This window comes from Mustela erminea, chromosome 2 (assembly GCF_009829155.1).
Source record: "Mustela erminea isolate mMusErm1 chromosome 2, mMusErm1.Pri, whole genome shotgun sequence".
NCBI classification, from domain to species: Eukaryota; Metazoa; Chordata; class Mammalia; order Carnivora; family Mustelidae; genus Mustela; species Mustela erminea.
The window spans coordinates 77,474,579-77,497,412 of NC_045615.1; the positions used below are offsets into that span (position 1 = coordinate 77,474,579).

The 22,834-nt window shown below is 40.4% G+C and overlaps 1 long non-coding RNA gene across 1 annotated transcript; it reads right to left on the minus strand.

The window, feature by feature from the left end:
• Nucleotides 1-2,150: 2,150 nt before the first annotated feature.
• LOC116584663 lies at nucleotides 2,151-19,911 on the minus strand. Its single transcript, XR_004283278.1, has 4 exons — nucleotides 19,767-19,911; nucleotides 18,932-19,121; nucleotides 3,621-3,724; nucleotides 2,151-2,191 (listed from the first exon to the last, which is right to left on the minus strand). It is a non-coding gene; the product is annotated as an uncharacterized LOC116584663 (long non-coding RNA).
• Nucleotides 19,912-22,834: the final 2,923 nt, after the last annotated feature.

The window sequence follows — 22,834 nt, forward strand, 5'->3', positions numbered from 1 at the left end:
TCAGCAATAGAAAAGAATACAACAGCATGGAATAATCTCAAAAACATGTTGAACAAAAGAAATGACACAAAAGGGCGCCTGAGTGGCTCAGTGGGTTAAGCCGCTGCCTTCGGCTCAGGTCATGATCTCAGGGTCCTGGGATCGAGTCCCACATCGGGCTCTCTGCTCAGCAGGGAGCCTGCTTCCTTCTCTCTCTCTCTGCCTGCCTCTCAGTGTACTTGTAATTTCTCTCTGTCAAATAAATAAATAAAATCTTTAAAAAAAAAAAAAAAAAAAGAAATGACACAAAAAGAGACATTCTATCTGAGTTCACTTACATGAAGTTCAGGAACATGAAAACTACATTATAGCAATAGAAATCAAGTGCAGAGTGCCTGGGTGGCTTGCTTGGCTAAGCAACTGCCTTCAGCTCAGGTCATGATCCTGCAGTCCTGGCGTCGAGTCCCGGATCAGGCCGCCCTGCTCAGTGGGGAGCCTGCTTCTCCCTCTCCTCCCTGCTCCGGCCCTCTCTCACTATTCCTGTCTTGCTTTTTCCAATAAATAAATAAAACCTGAAAAAATAATAAAGAGTGGGGGTTTTACTCTCTTAAAAAAAAAAAAAGAAATCAAGAGCAGTTCTTGTGGGGGTGTGAAGTCGACTAATAAAGGAACAGGAGAACTTTCTAGGAGTGATGGAAATTTTCTTTGTCTTGATTTGGGTAACCACTACATGGATGTATATGTTATCAAAACTCATGATATAGGATTTGCTTATGTTCATTTCACTGTATGTAAATTTGGCCTCATTCTAAAAAAGACAGCATTAAAAAATAGCACATATTACCAAAATCTAATCATGTTTCCCCATTAGGATAACCTCTTTTAGAAGGTGTACACAGGGGATTCAGAACACCTTCACATCACACAGTGAAAGGAGTAAATATTCCCAAATATTTCTAAAAACTACCTTTGAGGAAAATAAACCTCAGCCACAGGGGCCATGATAAATACCCGCTGATTCTTAGCACAAGCCCTTTCCTCTCTCAAGCTAGACTCCGGTAGGAAAGCATTCACTTCTCCTGCATGTGAGACTGCCCTGTTCAGTGCACACACAGCAGACACAGGAAGGAGACCCTGCACACAGCAGAAAGGGACAGGGAACAGAGCCCAGCAAACAAGTCAGTCGCCGGCAGTGGGCAGGAGTGGGGCGCTCCGTGCCTGACTCAGCGTCCAGGAATCCCACACGTGTAAGAAGGAGGGGTTCTGGCACAGAAGGGAGACTAAAAGGAAAAAAACATACTGACAAAGCTTTCACAGTTGTGAACTGGGGCCGCAGAAGGGCCCATGGGAGCTGCCACTGGAACCGAAAGGAGCATTTGACACACTTGGCCCAGACCTGAGAAGACCAGGGGCATGCGTGCCACAAAAGGGGAAAGCAATCAGGAACAAATGCACCATGTACCCATCAGCGAAGGGGAAGGCAGGAAAGGTAAAAACGGTAGGTTAGGTGAGGCAGAAGGCGTCATTGTGGGGTGGGGGTGCTGCATGGGGGGTGCAATTTTGTATAGAATTCTAGCCTCTACCAATTATATACAGACCCCAGATTCCTCCCCTGGTCTCCCAGTATCCGCTTTTGCCTTGCTGCTCAATAAGATTCACCCTTACCTGGGGATGAGAGTCAGACTCAGGGAACATGGTTTGTAGGGTCTTTGCTATTTTTCCCCAACACACGTATCACAAATGCCCCCCCACTTTCTTAGGGAAATACAGCTCTACCTGCAGCCCCCCACCTCCAGCGTGCCAGTGCTTCCCTAAGGTGATAGCTCCCCTGTCTTTGCTTTGGGAAGTCTTTCCTAACCAATGCCCCTAGTCTGGGTTAGGTGCTTTTACTCTGGGCTCCCTAGCATCAAGGACCTTCTTCCGCTATGGTAAAGCCTGGCCTTTGTGCACTGGGGCTGCCTGTTGGTTTTCTTTTCAATTGTAAACTATCTCAAACTCTGGAGAAGTTTAAAATGATACATTGTTACTGACTAAAACCTTGTTACAGGAGTACCCGGGCGGCTCAGTCAGTTAAGCCTCTGCCTTCTGCTTGGGTCATGATCCCAGGGTCCTGGGATTGAGCCCCACCTTCTTCTCTCTGCTCAAGGGGGAGTCTGCTTCTAACTTTCTTTCTGTGTGCCGTTCCCCTTGCTTGTGCTCTCTTTTTCTCTCCCTGCCAAATAAATAAGTAAAATCTTAAAAAACAAAATAAAATAAAAGCTTCGTACAATTAATACCTTATTAATTATACATATTTTAAATAAATAAAATGTTACACAGAATAGTACTACCACCGCTATTCCCTGCTTATATATCTTAGTTACTTGTGTTTTTCTTTAAAGATTTTATTTATTTATTAGAGAGAGAGAGAGAGAGAGAGAGAGAGAGCGCGCATGGCGGGGAGAGGCTGAGGAGGGGAGCCCCTAGTGAAGCCCAATCCCAGAACCCCGGGATCATGACCCTAGCCAAAAGCAGAAGCTTAACCAACTGAACCATCCAGGCATGCCAATTATTTATGTTTTTAACCAAAAACAATAGATAGCATTTTTAGTATTTCTTGGTGTATTTCAAATTTAATATTACTAGTAAAGTACTACACATACTCTATTCTTTCACAGTACCTTGTGTTTTGATATCATATTCATGAAGAAATTAAAACATCATAGAACAAATCATAGAAGAAAAACTAACCCATTTCACTGCATTAAAACTAAAAACTCTGAACAATAAAATATTATATAAATGAAGTTAAAATGTAAGCTGCTAACTATAATTTCTTCTTTTAAAAATAATTATTGTTTCAAAGATATTTGTGCTCATAATTCTGTAACTCGTTTTTTAATATGCTTAAAATTTAAGTCTCTTTCCTTTCTTGCTCCCACTATTAAGTTCCATTCTTCCAAAGTAGATTTTTTCAACTCTCTAAACTTTTTTTTTTTTTGCCTCCGTGCTTTTTAAACATGTACTTTTTTTAAGATAGTACCTACTGACTCCATACCATTGAAGACAACAATTTATGAGCTTTCTTCACACACACACACTCTTGATCCTCTTTCTCCACCATCTCAATGGGTAGAACTTCTGGGTGGAGCAATATTCAGTGCTCACATTGGCATTATTATGGAAATATAATTCATAGAAGAGCCATGTTAATGTCCCAATTTCATTTTCTTTCATCTATAACTTCTTGTTTTCCCTATTGTCTCCACTACCCTCATTGGTTTCATTGCCTTTGTACATTTATTGAGCTCTAAACTCTCCCCCAAAAGAGGAATTTCTTTAATATTAATATATTCAAATTTATCAGGAAATACACACATGTATGTAAGTTGGTATGCATGTGTTTTCCCCTGGGTGTATTTTCTAGACCACCCTTCTGAAGCACGCTCTCCTTCCTGTCTGGTCCATTCATTCCATGTCTGCTGCCAGCTCTCTGCCCGAGACTTCTCCTCACTGTTTCCTAGACATAGGATGAACAACTCATCCCCATTCATCAGGGACCAGCCCAGTTTTAAAGCTGAAGGTCCCACATCTGGCACCCACCTCCCTCCCACCGCCCCCCACCCCAGGCCCAGACAAATTGAAACAATTGGTCAACCTACCTGGACATCCCTTTGTCTCATTCCTGGTTCAGGTCTTGTTTCCTGGATCCTATGTCTTCATGGTTTCTTTTCTTATTTTGCACAACCCATTCTCCAGTGTTTTCCTGAAAAGGGTGTGAATGTTTCTTCTTAATTTAAATTCAATTTAAGTAATATATACTGCATTATTAGTTTCAGAGGTAGAATTTAGCAAGTCATGAGTTGCAAATAACACCCAGTGCTCATTATATCAAGTGCCCTCCTTAATGTCCATCACCCAGTTACCCCATCCTCCCACACAACTTCCCTCCAGCAACCCTCAGTTTGTTTTCTATAGTTAAGAGACTCTTATGGTTTGTCTCCTTCTCTGTTTTCATCTTATTTTTTCTTTATTTTTCCCTTCCCTTAAGTTCATCTGTTGTGCTTCTTAAATTCCATATATGAGTGAAATCACATGGTATTTGTCTTTCTCTGACTGACTTGTTTCATTTAGCATAATACCCTCTAGTTCCATCCACATCATTGCAAATGGCAAGATTTCATTGTTTTGATGGCTGAGTAATATTCCATTATATATATGTGTGTGTATATATATAATGGAATAAAGAATGGAATATATATATAGGAATATATATAATATATATAATGGAATAAATATATAATATATATTTATTGGAATATATATATAATGGAATATATATATAGGAAATATATATATATAGGAATATATATATAGGAAATATATAGATAATGGAATAAATAGATAAAGAAGAGTGTGTGTGCGTATATATATATATACGCACACACACTCTTCTTTATGCATTCATCTGTTGATGGACATCTGGGCTCTTTCCATATTTTGGCTATTGTGGACATTGCTGCTATAAAGATTGGGGTGCATGTGCCCCTTCAAATCACTATGTTTTTACCCTTTGGATAAAGATCTAGTAGTATAATTGCTGCATCATAGGGTAGTTCTATTTTCAACTTTTTGAGAAACCTCTATAGTGTTTTCCACAGTGGCTGCACCAATCTACATTCCTACCAGCAATGCAAGATGGCTCCCCTTTCTCCACATCCTTGCCAACATCTGTCATTTCCTGACTTGTTAATTTTAGCCATTCTGACTAGTGTGAGGTGATATCTCATTGTGGTTTTGATTTGTATTTCCCTGATGCCAAGTGATGCTGAGCATTTTTTGTTTGTTTGTTTTTTGTTTTTTTGTTTTGTTTTGTTTTTTAATGCATCTGTTAGCCATTTGTATGTCTTTGGAGAAATGTCTGTTCATGCCTTCTGCCCCATTTCTTGACTGGATTTTTTGTTCATTCGGGTGTTGAGTTTCATAAGTTCTTTATAGATTTCAGATATAGCACTTTATCTGACAAGTCATTTGTAAATATCTTAAGGAAGTAAAAAGTCTTAAAACTTGCATGATTATTCCACCAACTTTTAGCTTTCTATGGAGTAAGTGAGAATCTGGTGCTTTTCTGATTCTGGATCTTTTGTATGTTTTCAATCTCTGAGAATTTATAGGATCTTTTCTTTATCTCCAAAGTCCTGAAATGTAACATTGGCATGCCTTAGTGTGATATTTTTTTTTGTCGTTGTATGCATTATGCAAGGCAAAAGTGTGTTCTCTCAACCTACAAACTCATATCATCTATCAAGGAATCTTCCTGATTATTTCTTCGGAAGTATCCTACCCTAATCTTTTTGTAGCCTCTCTTCCTAGAACCCCTATTTATTAGAGTGTTGGGACTCCTGAACCCTAATCTTGTCCTTTCCTCTTCCATTTTCCATTTCTTTATTTTTGATTGACTTTCTAGAAGACTGTCTCAAATTCATCTTCCAAACTGCCTTCCAAAAATTTTTATTTAACTTCAAAGAGCAATTTTTTGTTCTGTGGATAGTTCCATTCTATGGCCTTTTCTCACTGTCATCCAGATGCTCTATCTCTTCCTACCATGTGGGGAGATGAATTATAAAGTTTGTTTGTTTTTAAAGTTTTCTCCTGCTTCATGCATAATTTCTTCAGATATTTGTTTGACTTGATTCTCTCTGACGTGCCACAGGCTTTCCTTAATTGCCTGGTAATCCTTGGTTGTCTGTTCATATTTAAAAATAAAGGAAGACAAGAACTTGACTGGAGCTGTCAGGTACACATTCCTATAGGGTGCTCTGGCTAGGTTAATTGTTTTTTGTTTGTGTCTTTGTTTTTGTATTTAATGAGCTTCTCCTAGCGGACTCAACCACATTCTCACCTGGAAAGTAGAAGTTTGGCTGACAATTCATTACTCTCACAGACCTGCTACTAACCCTCCCACTCTCAGCACCACCTCCACGCCTCTTCTGATATTTCTAAATCTTTCTGTGCTTCTGTAGCTCTCAGCCTTCTCAGCTTTCCTTACTGCCAGCTTTGGTTTTCATTGTTAATTTAGTTTGCCACTGAAAGCCATGTGCTTTCTAGTTTCCAATATACCTCTGCCGCCATATCGTCTACTGATAGGTATTTCTCTCTCTCCTCTTTTTTCTTTGCCTTTATAGGTCTGTGCCAAACAAACAGACAAACAAACAACAACAACAATAACAAAAACCTTATGCTGTCACTTTTATGCAATTTGGGGGAAAAGGGAGAGCAAATGCGTGTTTACTTTGCCATATTTCACCTGAAGTCTTGAGCCTGTCTGTCTCATCTGTGTGGGTTCTGTGGTGGCCCTGGAGGCAGCCCAGCTGAGGACTGGATCTCTTCATCATTACAGTCTAGTGTCTAGCATTATCCATCAGAAGCTCAATAAGTAAGAGTTTATTGAATGAGTGTAATACAGTAATTTTTTTGAAACATTAACTAATGTTTTGCTTTGTTTTCTCACCAGTATTTCATTTTCCCCTTTCCAGGTAGACTACTGTGTTGTCATGATTTCAGGGAATGCAGGGGACCACAGAAAAAAAACTGTTGCTAGATTTTGAGTTTCAAAAATTTCAGTATTTGGGAAAATTGAGAGGACTCATACTATAGACAAAAATATTGGGGCAAAAGATTGTGAAGCATCCCTCTACTTTGCCCCTGGAACTGGAAGACTGGTCCAACAGAGAGTCAGAGCTGAGCTCCTGGGAGGCAGCCAGCTTTATAGAAAAAATGGGTAGTGTGTCTAGACAGTCAGGATAATCTCATAATCAGGAGCACTGGAAAGTGTCTTGCACATTCAAGAATGAAAACAAGGTGAGTGGAGAAAGCCAGTAGATCTAAAGGGGCCTTATAAATAAGAGTGAAGTTTAAGAAACACCGGACTGGACCACGGAATGGAGAGACAGGATGATGTTTGTGTCACTGGATATATCATGGACAGATGACACTGAGCATCACATCCCTTTGGCACAATGCAAGTCCCTTGGTACTTAAACACCATCCTAGGGAAATCCACAAAGGAACTGAGACTACGTTTCTGCCACCCAAGTAGAATGGGAGCCCAAGATCGAAATTAAGTTGACTTACCAAAAAAAAAAAAAAAAGTACATTTCCACAATATTTCTACTGGCTAGTTAAAATTCATATATACTAAACAAATATGGGGATGACGATCACCAGATTATTCACTGGAAAATTCACTTAAAAAGTCACAAGTATTTATACATGAGATGATCAAATATGTTAAAGTAACACCATGCTGAATTAAAGCACAGATTTACTTGCAAATGACAAATCATCCATAAGATCAACCATGTGGTTTGTAGACTGGGTCGATGACTTCGCTAAACTGTTTATATTGTTATTAATCTTAATGGAATCACTAAGGAATACAGAAACATCTAGCATATGTTAGGACGTATGAAACATATGTTAGGATGGCCGCCTTCAGCCAAGACAAAGGCCAGCGCTCTCTTCAAGAATGGCTACAACAGCTGCCTAAAGTACACCAAACAGTATCTGCTTGAAGGCACTGAAGAACTCCTGGGGAAACTTGGCCTTGAGCAACGAGATTCCAGAGAAGGAAGAAACTTGGAGAGGAGAATTGGCATTCCGCAATTGATTTTTCCTCTGGTAAAACAGCATTTGCCTACTCTGAGCACTGGGCATGAGGCCAAGGACCAGGCCACGGATGCAGGCAGGAGGGGCCGAGAAGGCAACAGAATTTTTGGCAATTTGGGGATTTGGAGAGAAAAACTGGAATCTTATGAGTCTGGGATGCCAGTGAGAAGGGTGGGTGGAACATCGAGCCTGACACTTGACCTGTTTTCCCAGATTCCAATGCTGCCTGAGTAGGATATTAAGAAACTAAGCAGAATGCCTGTAAAAGGACAGCTGAGTCCCAAAGGACTCACCAGGAGGAAAAGTTCACAGTGGGCACCCTGGTCCTCAGGTGCAATTTTAGGAGGGTGTTTTGCTATAACAAAAATATTACACATGATTTCTCATGGTTCCAGAGCCTGGGAAGTCCAAGATCAAGGCATTGACAAATTCAGTGTCTGGTGAGAGCTGACTCACTGATTCATAGACAATCCTCTTCTCACTGTGTCTTCACATGGTGGGAGAGCTGAGCGAGCTCTCCAGGGTCTGTTCTCTAAGGCCACCACTCCCAGTCACGAGGACTCCGCCCTCAGGACCTAATGACCTTCCAAAGCCCCACCTCATAGCACCATCTTGTTAGAGGTGAAAACTTCAACATACGAATTCGGGGGAGATATAAACATTCAGTCCATAGCAGAGGCTTCTTTTCTAGAAATAGGGATAGATCAGAGATGGAAAAGAACCTCACAAAAACTATAATGCACTCTGTGACATTCTGGAAAACACAAAACTGCAAGGACAAAGATAGAATCTGTAGCTGCCAGGCGTTTGGGCTTGGGAGGCAGGAACAGATGAACCACAGAGGATTTTTAAGGCAGTGAAACTATTCTTTATGATACTATGATGGCGGATCCCTGCCATATACATTTGTGAAACCCCAGAAAATGGGTTCACTCACCTAGGGTGAACTATAATGTAAACTACAGACTCTGAGTATAACCATGCGTCAATGTAGAGTCATCCTTGGTCAAAAAAGAAATGTAGGTTCCTGGCATAGGCTGTTGATAGTGGGGGAGGCTATGCATGTGTAGAGGCGGGGGCATACAGGAACTCTGTGCTTTCTGCTCGACTTTTCTGTGAACTTAACACTGCTCCAAAAAAATAAAGCTAAACAAAAAACCAAAAACCCTATAACGTAACCTGCAGTCAGGTCTATCTTTGATTGGATTAAAGTGGCCAGCTCCCGAGTGGAGGAAGGGGTAAAGCCTCTCTGGAGAAAGATTTCACCCATAAGCCTCTACAGTATTTAAAATACAATGTCTGGTCAATTCAGGAGACATTTAGCAGACATTCTAGGCGACGGAAACAATTACTAAAAACCATAGAAAAATAGAAATAGACATATTAATCTGGATATTTTAGTTATCAAAAACATTTAAAATAAGTATGATGAGTGTACTTGGGGAAAACAGATGAAAAGAATGTGTATTATTGGCTCAAATATACCTACGAACTGTGGAGTACAACATACATAAAAAAACTAGTAATGATAGTATCTCACATTTATTGAATGCTAATTTTGTGCCACTCATTGTTCTAAGTGATTCTTTAATTTCTCGCAACAATCCTGCGAAATAAATATTGTACTATTATTGCCCCCACTTTACAAATGAGGAAACCGAGGTGCAAGATGGTTAAGTAAATGCTAGTGCTCACATAACAAATTGATGGCTGAATTAGAATTTGATCTCAGGTAGTCCAATCCAGGAGCCCTTGCTTTGAGTCACAATGCTATCTTGATCCACCTTCTCCAGCTGTAACAGCCATAGATGATCATGTTTTGGTTAAAGAGATGCAGGGCCCTGGGGTGCCTAGCTGGCTCAGTCATTAAGCTTCTGCCTTTGGCTCAGGTCATGATCCCAGGGTCCTGGGATCGAACTCCCACATCATGTTCACTGCTCAGCAGGAAGCCTGCTTCTTCCTATCCCACTCCACCTCCTATTCCCTCTCTCGCTGTCTCTCTTTCTCTCTGCCAAACAAATAAATCAAATCTTCAAAAGAGAGAGAAAGAGAGAGAGAAGTAGGACACTGACAGTTCAAATTATTTAGGTCACCAAAATGTTTTCTGTTTTCTCATGGCCTCAAACCATGAGAATGTGAGCAGTCCAGGTTAGCCAAAATTGCACAGAGATGTATTCTTGAAGCCATGCTCCCAATAGTGCTTGTCTGTGAGTGCGAGAAACTCAGAAGAAATGTGTCTAATTTTAGGAAGATAAAAAATAGAAAATAAAAAAAGTATGTGAAATTTGTTCTAAAAGAGTCCTCAATATCAACCATCCCCTAAATTACTTTTGTACACTTTTGCCTGGACACACTTTAATTATTGTAATTGCCACCTATGAATTCTTAGCTGCAGAACTACAGTTAATTCATTTATCCCACCTGTGGGTAGATAATTTGGACTGAAAATTCCACCACATACATAGGTCTCTTCTTTTTCTAGCAGTACTCGCTGAATAAACCAAGTCTCCATTCTTCAGTACACACTGCTCTTGTTAACAGATGAGATGGTTTACTACCTTACCAGGTAAACATTCAAGAAATGTACTTGAAAGGGCAGTGGACTCCTCACCATAAAATCCGTCCCTCTCTCCTGTACTTGTTTTCCCAACAATGCATTTTCACCACCAGAAAAATTTACCATTTGATTTTAATTTTTCCAAGTCTTTTCTAAACAGATAAATAAAACCTTTGTCATCATTTTTACCTTAGTATGAATTAATGAATGACTCAATCTCATGGACAGCCAGCTGGGATCAGGGACATGGGAAGTTGGTGTTTTGACTGGGATGAAGTGAGTGCAAGTCATGACAATTTTTCTTTTTTTTTTTTTTAAGATTTTATTTATTTATTTGACAGACAGAGATCACAGGTAGGCAGAGAGGCAGGCAGAGAGAGAGGAGAAAGCAGGCTCCCTGCTGAGTAGAAAGCCTGATGCGGGGCTCCATCCCAGGACCCTGAGATCATGACCTGAGCCGAAGGCAGAGGCTTTAACCCACTGAGCCACCCAGGAGCCCCACGATTTTTGAACATAAATTACAGCTCTACTGTTTGTCTTAATCACCGCAAAATGAAGACAGTCATAAAGCTACCTCTTAGAATTGTTGTGAAGATTGCATGAGAGTAATAAACATAAATATGCTTTAGGATAAGATGAGGCACACAGTAGGTGCCTAATAAATGATGGCTTTATAATTATTAATGATGACTATGGCAATAATGGAAAAATTAAAAGGAATCAAATATACCTTAAAAGATGGCAAGACAGTTACGGCAGTAGATCTGAATAAAGTTTAATGAAAGAGTTAAATGAAGCCCTCAACTCACAGAGCAAATTTTCACTGTCCAACATCATTTTTGCTGCTTTGGATGATGTATGAAAGAGTAGGATGCATCTTGCAATCTCATTGTTTAGCACGCAAACCTAAATATTTGTAGATTTATAAATCCATTTAATCATTTAAGAAATCTTGTGGAATCAAAATGTCAAGTTTAGGGTTAAATTATTTTCTTTCCATTTATCTAGTAATCCATGATCTCTTCATAGGTCTATTTATTTACTTATGAACAAAGCAATCCCCTGACATCATGCCCACCCACATAGGGTTAGGTGCACTCTTGTTTTTCTCATAGGCAAATTATCTGCCTGACTTATTATCGGCAGCATATTTCTGTTGAGCTATTTTTTTTCCCCTAATAACTACAATAGATTACACATAAAACTCCAATACTTTCTCACTGAGTTCCATTTGTGACCAGAAAAAAGCCCCTCCAAGGCTGTTCAAAGATTATAGAAATGCAGTTGGCTACAGATCCAAAATAAGCCAGTTGTCTCCCAGGGTGCAAGAATTCAGGAATTACCTCATTAGTGCCATGTTCTTACCAACCTGGCTTCTCAGAACGATTACACCTGGGCTAGTTTTCTGGTTAGCTTTGTGGGTGATGCAATGTTTACTCAGTCAGCTAAGAAGCATGTATATCCATGAATAAGTGTGACTGGAGAGAAAGATCTAGAAAGGCCGAAGTCTCTGTTTACACAAGGATACCACATAGGGGGACAGGCCTGACTAGCGAACTCAGTGAGTCACTCACTCATCATTGGTCAGTGACCTAACCACTTGCCAGGTGCTGACCTTGAGCAAGTAATTCATGGGCATCTTGCCTTTCTCACAGGACAAACAATATTGTTAGAGTAGAGGGTTTTTCAATTCCCTTTCTCACTCTAACATTCTGCTACTCTTACCTACAGAAGAGTAAATTGAAGTTAAAGCCTTTTTCTCTCTTTTGAAAATGTTTTTAAAGATTTTATTTATCGAGAGAGAGCACCTGTGTGTACATGTGAGCACAAGGGGAAAGTGGGGGGCTGAGGCAGAGAGAGAGGGGAGAGAGAGAGAATCGTAAGCAGGCACCACACTGGGCATGGAGCCTGATCTCACTACCCTGAGATCATGACCTGAGCTGAAATCGAGTTTGACACTTAAGTGACTGAGCCACCCAAGTGCCCCAAGACGTTTTGTTTCTTATTAAGAGGTGCCACTTTCAAAGGCTATCATGATAACTACGTATGTGGAGATAAAGGATTTCAATAAAATTAAATAACACAAATAAGCGCAATAAGATAAAAGCCAACTAATTTTCTCAAATGAACGTTCAATGTCACATAACCGCCCACAACTCTGGTTGACTTACTTTTACAAGGGCACAAAGGCAAGTTAATGGAGTAAGGATCGTCTTTAAACGGTGCTGCAACAAGTGGACATTCACATGCAAAATAAATAAATAAAACTAGACACAGACCGTACGCATTTCACAAAAATTAACCCAAAACGTCTCATGGGAGGTCGAGTATAACTCCTTATCCCTTAAGTGTGAGCTACATTTAGTTGTGACTTCCTTCCAAAGAGTACAGTATGAAAAGGGGAAAAAGAGGAACTTTATGGTGGAGAAACCTGACAAACACCAGCTCAGCCAGGCGATCAAGGTCCACGTCAACAGCTGTTATCAATAATGCTATCAATATGACAGCATATACTACAATTTGTTGTTGCTTTTCCTACATAAAATTCATAAGCCCTGTCTAATCATAAGGAAAAATCAGACAGGTCCCAAGTGAGAGACTTTCTACAAAATACCTCATCAATACCTCCCAAAATTGTGAAAGCCAACAGAAACAAGGAAAGTTAAAGAAACTGCCATAGCCGCACATACCATAACCTCAGAAGACATGGTGACTGCATGTAATGTTATATCCTGGACTGAATCCTGGAACAGAGGAAGGATGTTAGATAAAAACGAGGGAAATGTGAATAAAAAAAAGACATTGGCAAATAATAACGTATCCATATTAGTTCTTTAATTGTGTCATAGGTACCATTGGGTGCGGGGTACATGGAACTCTCTCTTGTACATTTGCAATTTTTCTATAAATCTTAAACTATTCTAAAATTAAGGCTTTATTTTTAAAAAAGGAACTTTCTGTGTATTTCCAGTCAAAATATTCACATCAGTAATATTGCTTTGAATTTTTTTTTCTCTCTCTCCTTCCTTCCTAGTACATGATATGGCTGCTACATAGTATTATTTGGTCCTTTGGATCCTTCAATTTTGGAAATTAGTTGCATCCATAGAATTACATCTTTGAAGCTAAAATAATACCAACCAAAAATAAGAGAAAAAGCAGCTCACTCTTTGTGTGTATTTCATGAAACAAAACAATCATAACAAACCATTACGTGAATAAGAAGAAACCAATGGGAACCCAAATGACTTGGGGATGATCTTATTATGTAAAATTAAATGATCTGGAGTGGGTTGAAATAGGCAAAAGCCAGTGCAGGCTCGTTTCTTCACTGTATAGTTAATCTTAGCTTAGTTACTCTTTGATTTGTTCCCTGTTACAATGTTTCCCAGGAATGTCATCTGGCACACACCCTGCATACTGAGACTTCAGAAACTTGCATTTTGGTCCTAATTTACCCACCAAGAACTTGTGTGACACAAAGTCTCCACTCTTTTCCATGGATAAAGAATATACCAACTTATGTCACCATCAACGGTGAAGGAATGAGCCCATTTTCCTTTACCTATGTCCTTAATCTACAAATGTGATAAGTTAAAAAAGTGATCATTTGCTGTTTTTATTAGCATTCATTTTGTTATTAGTTTGAGCATTGATAACTTCTCTTTCTTCTTTTGTGAGTTGCCTATTCATAGCTTGCCCTTTCTTCCTCAAGGGAATTCTTTAGTTCTTTAACAGAAATGGGCAGAGCTGACCTCCAAGAACTTTTCCTGGTTCTGGTTTACAGATAGAAGAGTAACTTATTACCACTGGCTGACGCATTATCATGGATTTGATTTTCAGATTACCTGGCTTCACCTATAGCACACAGTGGGAACCTGAGGAAGGGATGTAGGATAGGCAAGGAAAAAAAAAAAAAAAAAAAAAACAGCTGAAGTTTAAACTGAAAAAGAGGAATGTCGGGCACCTGGGTGGCTCAGGGGGTTAAGCCTCTGCCTTCGGCTCAGGTCATGATCCCAGGGTCCTGGGATTGAGCCCCACATGAGGGATCGAGCCCCACATCAGGCTCTCTGCTCGGCTGGGAGCCTGCTTCCTCTTCTCTCTCTGCCTGCCTCTCTGCCTACTTATGATCGCTGTCTGTCAAATAAATAAATAAAATCTTAAATAAAAAAGAGAGAGAGAGAGAGAGAAATGTGATGGGATCTGACTCCAAATAGTCAAGGAATAGTCATGGGGTAAGGGACAACAGCCATGTTCTAGGAGATTCCAGAGAAGAGACTTAAGGCCAACAGATATGTAGGAGCAGCCTACATCTGAACCAATATAATCTTTTCTGTCACAGATGTCCCGAAGGAGAGAGCCTCTCACTGGAATAGCCGTGGCTCCTCACAGCTGAGGATGGAAATTCCCACTTACCCACTGGGTTTGTTTTTTTAAAACTGCCTTGCTTTCTCCATCTCATTACTTCCTGCCAACCTCATCCCTCTCCCCAGAGTTTCTGATACCCAACCTTGTGATGGTTTCTACTACAAATATTTCATGTCTGCCAGGGGTTTGGGAAAGAGAAAAAAGGAGGGAGGAGCTTGAGGGGCATTGCCCTGGATCACCAAAAAGCCTTCTGCAAGGCCAAGAGTCTTAGTACAAGAGACCACATCGGTGCAAGTCACTTCCCCTCCCAGCAGCGCTCTAGTCCCCTGAGAGCTCCCGATCTTTCCAAGGCCACCAACCAACACAACACAGGAAATATCTCCTTTCACAACCCAAGACCTCGTTTCATAACGAAGGCAATTTCCCCATGCTTGGAATCCTCTCTTGGCGGCTTTTTTAAAATGTTTAAAACTCCTCCTACATATTTTAATCCAGCTACCTAAGAGATCCACGTAAGAAGTCTCCCTAAATTCATAATCTTTTTTGGTGAGGGAAAGGCCTGTTTTGCCAAACTGCAGCATTAGAATCCAGGGGAGCTCATTTCTTCCCTCAGCTGGAAGGAAAGCCCCAGGCACTGAGTACACGTCCCACTTTTTCCATCCTTTAAGTGATGTATTGGTTGAAAGCCACAATGCATTCATTACAGACGGGCGTTCCTAGAGTAATGGCTTTTTCTCTGAGACAGCAGTTTCCTCCCAGGCCATCAGGGAAAATTAGAAGAGCACAAATATACTTGGTGGGCAACCTTCCTGAAAGTATCCTGCCATCTCACATTTTCCCTAACAACTCAGAAAACAAGCATATGAAACCTAGAAGACGGCCTCACAGAAGAAGGACATAATCTGAAACATTTCTTTTCAATTTCCTCCGGTCAGATCAAAGCTTGAGGTGACCCTATTGCAGTCTAATACAGAAAATACAGTCTTTACTGGAAGACATAAATATCAAAGGACAGCACTTTTTAAATTTTTATAAAACAAGTTGAGTACCTGCCTCACAGTTTATCAGTTTCATTGATACTAGGGACAAATACCAGCAACCGCCTCACTTCTAAGTCACAGAATATTTTATTACTTTTTTTTTTTTTCCGCAAATATAATCCAGGCAGTAAAATAATGGACTGAGGGACAAAAACCGAAATTATCTCTAGGCAGGTTTCAGGTCAAACGTACCGGGAGTTATCTGCGTCTGACTAGCCACACCTGTTGCTGAGTACTCATTGCTATCGCAAGGCTGTTCATCTATTTAATTCATTCAAGGCACCCCTCCCCTCTCAGGAGGATATGACCTGGAGACCTGCCACATCAGGGCTTCCGCTGTACTTAACACAGCCTCTATTGTTGTTCTTATGACATTACATGGAAATCATCCATTTTTACATGTCTGTCTCCCCTACTACTCTGTGAATTCTTCAAGGACTACAGGGATGTCTTATTCATCGTCACTCAGAATGTGAGTGCCTGGAGCAAAATAACAGTTCAATGTGTGTTTGTTGAGGGAGTGACCAAAACAATAGCCTGCCATCACACGGAGGCCCAGTGGTTAAGAAGTTGCACTTCCGTGGCAGGTGTCTGCGTTTTTCAACTCTGCTTCCTCACCCCGCCACTTTTCAACTCTGTGACGTTGCACAATTAACCCCCTGAGCCTCAATTAATCTGTTAAATGGGGTAATAATAAAATTTCCCTCATAAGGTTATTGAGTTAGTATATACGATGGAAATTGTGGGAAAATGCAGGTGCACTAATATTTAATGTATATTTGCTGTGGTTGATATTGTCATTAATAACATTATTATGGCTAGACAATATTAATACCCCTAGTAATAATGCTGGAAGAATTTCTGACATGGGTTCAGGGGTCTTTGCATCAGAGCCTTTGATAGCAAGGAGGCAAGTAAGATACACACCACATGGTAGACAGCAGAATGAGGTATAAATGTTCTCTGTCATCTATGAACGATATGTAGCTAATATTGGGTAAATACTCCCCATGAGACAGGAATGTATTAGATGTTTTATACATATAACCTCTTTTATTATTTTTTTTGATAGATTTTATTTTTTAGAGCAGTTTTAGGTTCACAGCAAAATTGAGGGGATGGTACTGAGGTTTTCTACTCATGGGTAGGGAAGGCTCCATTATCAACATCCCCCACCAGACTGCTCCACGTCTTACAACAGACGAACCTACATTGACCCATCAACCACCCAGAGTCCATAGTTCACACTTGGGTTCACTCTTGGTGCTGTGCGTTCTATGGGGTTGGACAAATGTATAATGACATGTGTCTACCATTACGCTACCATACTGAGCTGTTGCATTGTCTTAAAAGCCCACTGTAAAATACCACTTTACATTTTCAAAACAATTATGAGAGAGATGTTCCTATTCTTATTCTCATCTTTAAAAGCTATTTAAAATGAGGCTCAGAGGGCATAAACAACTTGTCAAAGATTATACACCAACAAGTGGATCATCTGGCCCCAGAACCCATTATCTTTCTGTTACACGTTGCCTCTCAGTGGAATATGCAGAAAGCAGATGATTCCCAGGAATGTAATTAAGTGTTCCCTATAGCAGTGCCCAACTTATGATGATATAAGCCACTGTCACCAGGCCTCTTCAGCCTAAGGTGCTAATGAGTTCTCAAGAACAGTAATATCCAGATAATGGTAGTTTTTAGGCCTCCCTCCAGCCCTGAATGTAGTTCACTGGCTATATTTCTGGGAGTTGAAGTAGAACTAAGAAAAATATATTTTAATGCAAGTCATTATGAAATTATTACATAGTCCTAGCATAATAGTTCAGATTTCTCCTGGGAGTCCTCAGTCAAAACTAGGCTATGCCCAACTACAAAACTCTAGGGATGGATTTCATATTTTCTGGCCCACAACAGGCCACACTTCATTTCTCAAAGAAGTGCCAATCTAACTGGGTGCTTTTAAATCACAGCACTCTCCATCAAGTTGCAGATACTATTATCTTCGTTCTGTGGGTGACGACGCTGAGTTTTTCAGAGTTAAGTGACTTGTCCAAAGTCCTAGAGTAGAAGATGAAACTCCAATGTTCAGCACCCACACTGCCTCAGCGACAACCATTTACTGTGGACTGGCTTTGCAACAGGCACTGCGCTGAGGGAGGGCTGCAAGTGGAAAAGTGAATAAGACAGTTCCCACCCTTGCTGGGAAGACAGACCCATAAATAATTATCATGAAATGTAAAAATGGTGATACAAGATATACATAAAATGCCACTGGAACACATGGAATTCTTTAAAAAGGATGTGACATCTGAGCTGGGCGTTGGAGAATGAGAAGGAGTCTGTCCAGGAAGGGAAGTGCACGGGAAGCAGAAGGCAATGCTGGGGCGTGGAGTGCGTGGGAAATGTGAGGGAGTGACTTCTTGATTTTTTCTGCATTTTAAAAGGTGAGACACTTTAAATTACATTATTCATAATACAATAGTAATAAACCTTGCAAAAGTGTCCTTTAAGGTGGCTGCTTGTTAAATACACACACACACACACACACACACACACACACACACACACATTTAAAGTCACTTAATTCTGGTGTGCTTTAGGATGATTATCTTAACTTTCATCCTTACTCTATCTCAGTGGTTCTTGTTTGGGGCCATCTTGGCCCCAGGGGACATTTGGTAATGTCTGAAAACGTCTTCGGTTGTTACAACTTGAGCAGGACAGAGACACTTCTGGTACTTAATGAATCTAAACCCACGTGCTGCTAAGTACCCTACAGGGCACAGACCAGCCCCACACAGCAGAGAATTAGCCCATCCAAAATGCCAGCTGTGCCGAAGTTGAGAATCCCTGCTCATCTGCTTGGGATTGACATGATTCTCCCTCCGACTACCAGCAGAGTCCCGAGCAGGAGCCCCCCCGGAACTGAACCACAGACCTTTCCATTTCGGCAGGAACAGCCCTGGAGCTAACAAACCTCTTCTTGCTCCCAACCTGGCAAAAAGCCTGCTCTGTGTTTTCTGGGTACAGAGAGAACACAGAAGACACAGAAAAGCAAGTTGATCATGGGAACACTTAAAAATAATTCACTAATGGTTTGTCTAATAAAAAGAACCATCAAACTAAGTTTTAAAGGCCCTGCCCCAGTCTGTGAAGGGACACAGTATGTTCTTTTTCCTATGTCATTTTGTCTTTACTCTGCTTACTTAACAGGAATAACAACAGTCAACGTTACTGAGCGCTTACTGGATACCAAGTACTGGGCTGACTGCTTTATGGGAATTATCCCCCATTATATTGCTTCCAGAATGCACATTTTCTCCTACCGGATACTTACCCTGCGGAGAGAAAACACTGGAGCAGTTCCACAAGAAGGCAGTTACATCACACGGCTATCAGTTTTCACTGGGCGAGGCAGGAGAGAAAATGCATTCATCAGACCAGCGGAGTTCGATAAGCAGCTCCTGGGGGGGCATCTATCTCTCAGCTTGGTGCTATTCTCTCAGAAGGCTTTTACCCTCAAGGAACTAGCAGAGAAAAAAAAAAAAAATTAAAAAATAAATAAATAAAAATATATATATATATATATATATAAAATCAGCTTCTACTCCACCACAATTAGATACCCTTATGGTAGATGAACCACTTATATTCCTCAGTGATTCCAGGCAAGAAAAGTATCGTATAAGGATTATGTTTTAGGGAACATGGCTTAACGCAGGGCCAGTACTGGGTTCAAACAGGAGGAGTTTAGTGTTAAGAGTTGCTTTACTGGAGAATTTTAGGGTTTGTTTTTGTTTTTTAATGGAGGCTGGGCAGGTGAGAACAACAGAGGAGAAGGAAAGCATAATGACTTTCCCAAAGCCCCCTCTACAGACTAGTCTGAGCCCTACAGAGAGATGATTTTCCAAACATTTTTGTCTCTGACTCCAGCAAGAAATGCGATTTAACCCGTTCCTGGCAACATTTTCATAAAACGTTATTTATACTTTCAAAAGTGACACACTGATCTTTTCTACCCTGATTCCATTTCATTTTCTTTAACGTTGGTCTTGAACTACTAGGTGAGCACATGCCCTGGTTTTTCCAGAACAGTTCAGTTTATGCCTGTTGTCGCAGTGTAATTATCACTACCTCCCTTTTTCACTCACTGAATTGATTTCATAACCCACCAGCTCGCGTTTGGAAAAATCCTGCTATACAGAAAGAAGCCTCACGCAGCAGGTGAAGGAACTGCTTTCAGAGGGGAAATAGCGGCCTCAGGGCTCAGACTGCAAGGAGGAAACAGCTCAACCGGACTGCCCACTACCGATTTCTAAACCAAGGTTTGGAGATTTGGGGATCCGCCCTTTTGGCAGGGCGGATGGACAGGAGCGTGAGATGTCGCCCCCTAGTGCTTTTGTATGAAGTCATCATGGGACCAGGCTCCACGCACAGAGGTTAGTTATTAAGAAGGATGGAACTAGAAGGTACTATGCTAAGTAAAATAAGTTAATCAGAGAAAGATAGTTATATGATTCCATTTATGTGTGGAATCTGGGGCTCAGATGGGGCATCTGGGTGGCTCAGTTGGTTAAGTGTCTGCCTTCAGCTCAGGTCATGATCCCAGGATCCTGGGATCCAGTCCACAAGTCTGCTTCTCCCTCTACCCTTCCTGCCTGCTCATGATCTCTTTCGCTCTCTCTCTCTCTCTCTCTCAAATAAATTAATAAAAAATTAAAAAAAAGAAAGAAATTAAAGAAACAGAACAGATAAACATAGGGGAAGGGAAGGAAAAAGTAAGACAAAATCAGAGAGGGAGACAAACCATAAGAGACTCTTATCTGTAAGAAACAAACTGAGGGTTGCTGGAGGGGAGGTGGGTGGGAGCATCGGGTAATAGGGTGATGGACATTATGGATGGCATTCGATGGAATGAGCACTGGGCGTTATATGCAACTGATGAATCACTAAATCTGAAACTAATAATATACTATATGTTAATTAATTGATTTTAAATTTTAAAAAAAGGATTATGGTCTCAACCCAGAGATTCACTGAGACACTAAAAAATGCTCATGAAAGGAGGTAGGGCCTACAGAATGCAGGCTGGGGCAATAATTCAGTAGCATGGAGTTATTTCTGATCATATTTAATTCCAGAGTTTTTTAAGAAATTAATTTTTGTACATACCTATCTAACCAAAATATGCTAGAAATAGATTAGTTGCTTATTCATAAAAAGCTATTCAAAATTTTTAAAAAACAAATTTTTGTTTCCTTTAACCTTAAAAAGAAATTTACTCAGAGGTACAGAAGTTTCAATAACTTTCCTGTGAAATAAAACTTAAATTTGAAATGACAAGCACTGAACACTTTTATAGTACTTTCTTCTATGGAAAAGGAAATTTTTACTTACTTTAAAACTGCTTTGGATATTCATTTATTTAAATCCTTCTCCATGTTTCCCCATCATAAGATATATTTGAAATGAGTGAAATCATGCAGAATTTGTTATGACGCTGCAATTCAGGACAAAGTATTTGGAAAGTGGACTGACCCATATTCTCCCCAAATATTATATTCTTATCAAAAAAGAGTAGTTTTCCCCTACATTTTTAAAAAAGATATTTCACATTTCTGCTCGAAATAACTAACAGCAAAATATGTCAATTCTTTTGTCTTCTGAAAATACTTGTTTTAAAATTCTTATTGCCACTTCTCTCTCAAAAGTCTTATTTAAAAAAATAGAAAAGCATTCCCCAAATCAGTTGGTAACACCTGGAATTTCCGTGGTCTTTTATTTGCTGGGGCTTCTGGGCATGGCTTCAGCAGTACCACAGCACAAATCCAGCAACGTACGTTGACACATTCTTCTCATGTACCGTGCTCTGCTGTGGGCTTAAGACTACAGACAGCTTCTGGCTTTTTTTAGCTTTCCAGGCAAGGGCCCAAAAACAACTTGTTAAAATAGGTGTTTTAAGAAAGATAGAAATGAAAGAACTATAGTCCTGATTGAGTGCTTTGAAATGTCCTCAATGCCTTTGGATCCGTCCTCTAGAATACCAGACTTGCTCTGAAAATGCAAGCTGGACCTATACTGTTGAGTTTCCAAAGGGACACAAGAATACATGTTCTAATGCTGCACTGTATTCTCGAACACAGCATTAGATATGGAGATTAAAACTGTCCAGAGAACTGACCCTGGTAAAAAATCCCTTTGACCTTATGCCTGGCTACTTCATTCCTTCAGTGTCTCTTCTTCAAGCACTTTGTTCACTTGGCTTTCCAAGATGGCTCCTGGCCTGGATTTCTCCCAGCTCTCTGACCACCTCTGCTCCATCTCTTTGGCTGGATCCTACTCCTTTCCCCAGATTCTGAACATGGAGTACATCTGGGTCCATCTCTGGCTTGGTTTTGTCTCTTTTTTTTTTTTCACCCACACTCACTCCTCAGCTGATCTCATTTATTCTCACCACACTTAGTAAGCCATTCCCTTCATTCTCATGCCTTTAAATTCAATCTATGTTAATGATTCCTAAGTATGGAACTCAAAACACCTCCCATGGTTTCCAGGCTCACAGATCTAGTCGCCAACCGAGTGTCTAACAGGCATCTCAACCTTAATGTGTCTACAACTGAGTTCCTAATATTGTTCCCATACTTCAATCTGCTCCTTCCACTGTCTTCTCCATCTCAGTTCATGGCAACCCCAACTTCCCGGTTGCTCAGGCCAGAAACCTTGAAGCCATCCTTCATATGTCTTCCTCTCACATGCTGTATCAGCAAATCTGGTTGCCTCTGCTTCAAAAATGTAGCAAGAATTTGACTGACCCAGACACTATACAATTGTAAGAGGCCCCCCCTGACACTGAACATATTACGACTGGTGCCTTGGAAGCTCCGATCTGTAAGACCACTCCCAGTGTCACCAACCTGATCCAACCACCACCATCTCCGACCTCTTTCGAGGTTACAGCCTTGTAACTGGTATCTTTGCTTCCACCTTTTCTCTTCCACTTTTTCCCTTCTATCCTTAATAAAATAAAACAGAGATTCCGTTAAACCCTAAGTCATATCATATTGTTTCTTACCTCAGAATTTTCCAGTGTTTTCTCAATCCATTCAGAGTAAAGCAAACACTTTACATCAGCTTTTAAGACCCTACATTATATGGTCACCTATCACCACTCTGATATTATCTACCAACACCCTGTTTCCCTTTCTCCACTCTCGGCGCTCCAACCACTTCGTTATTCTTT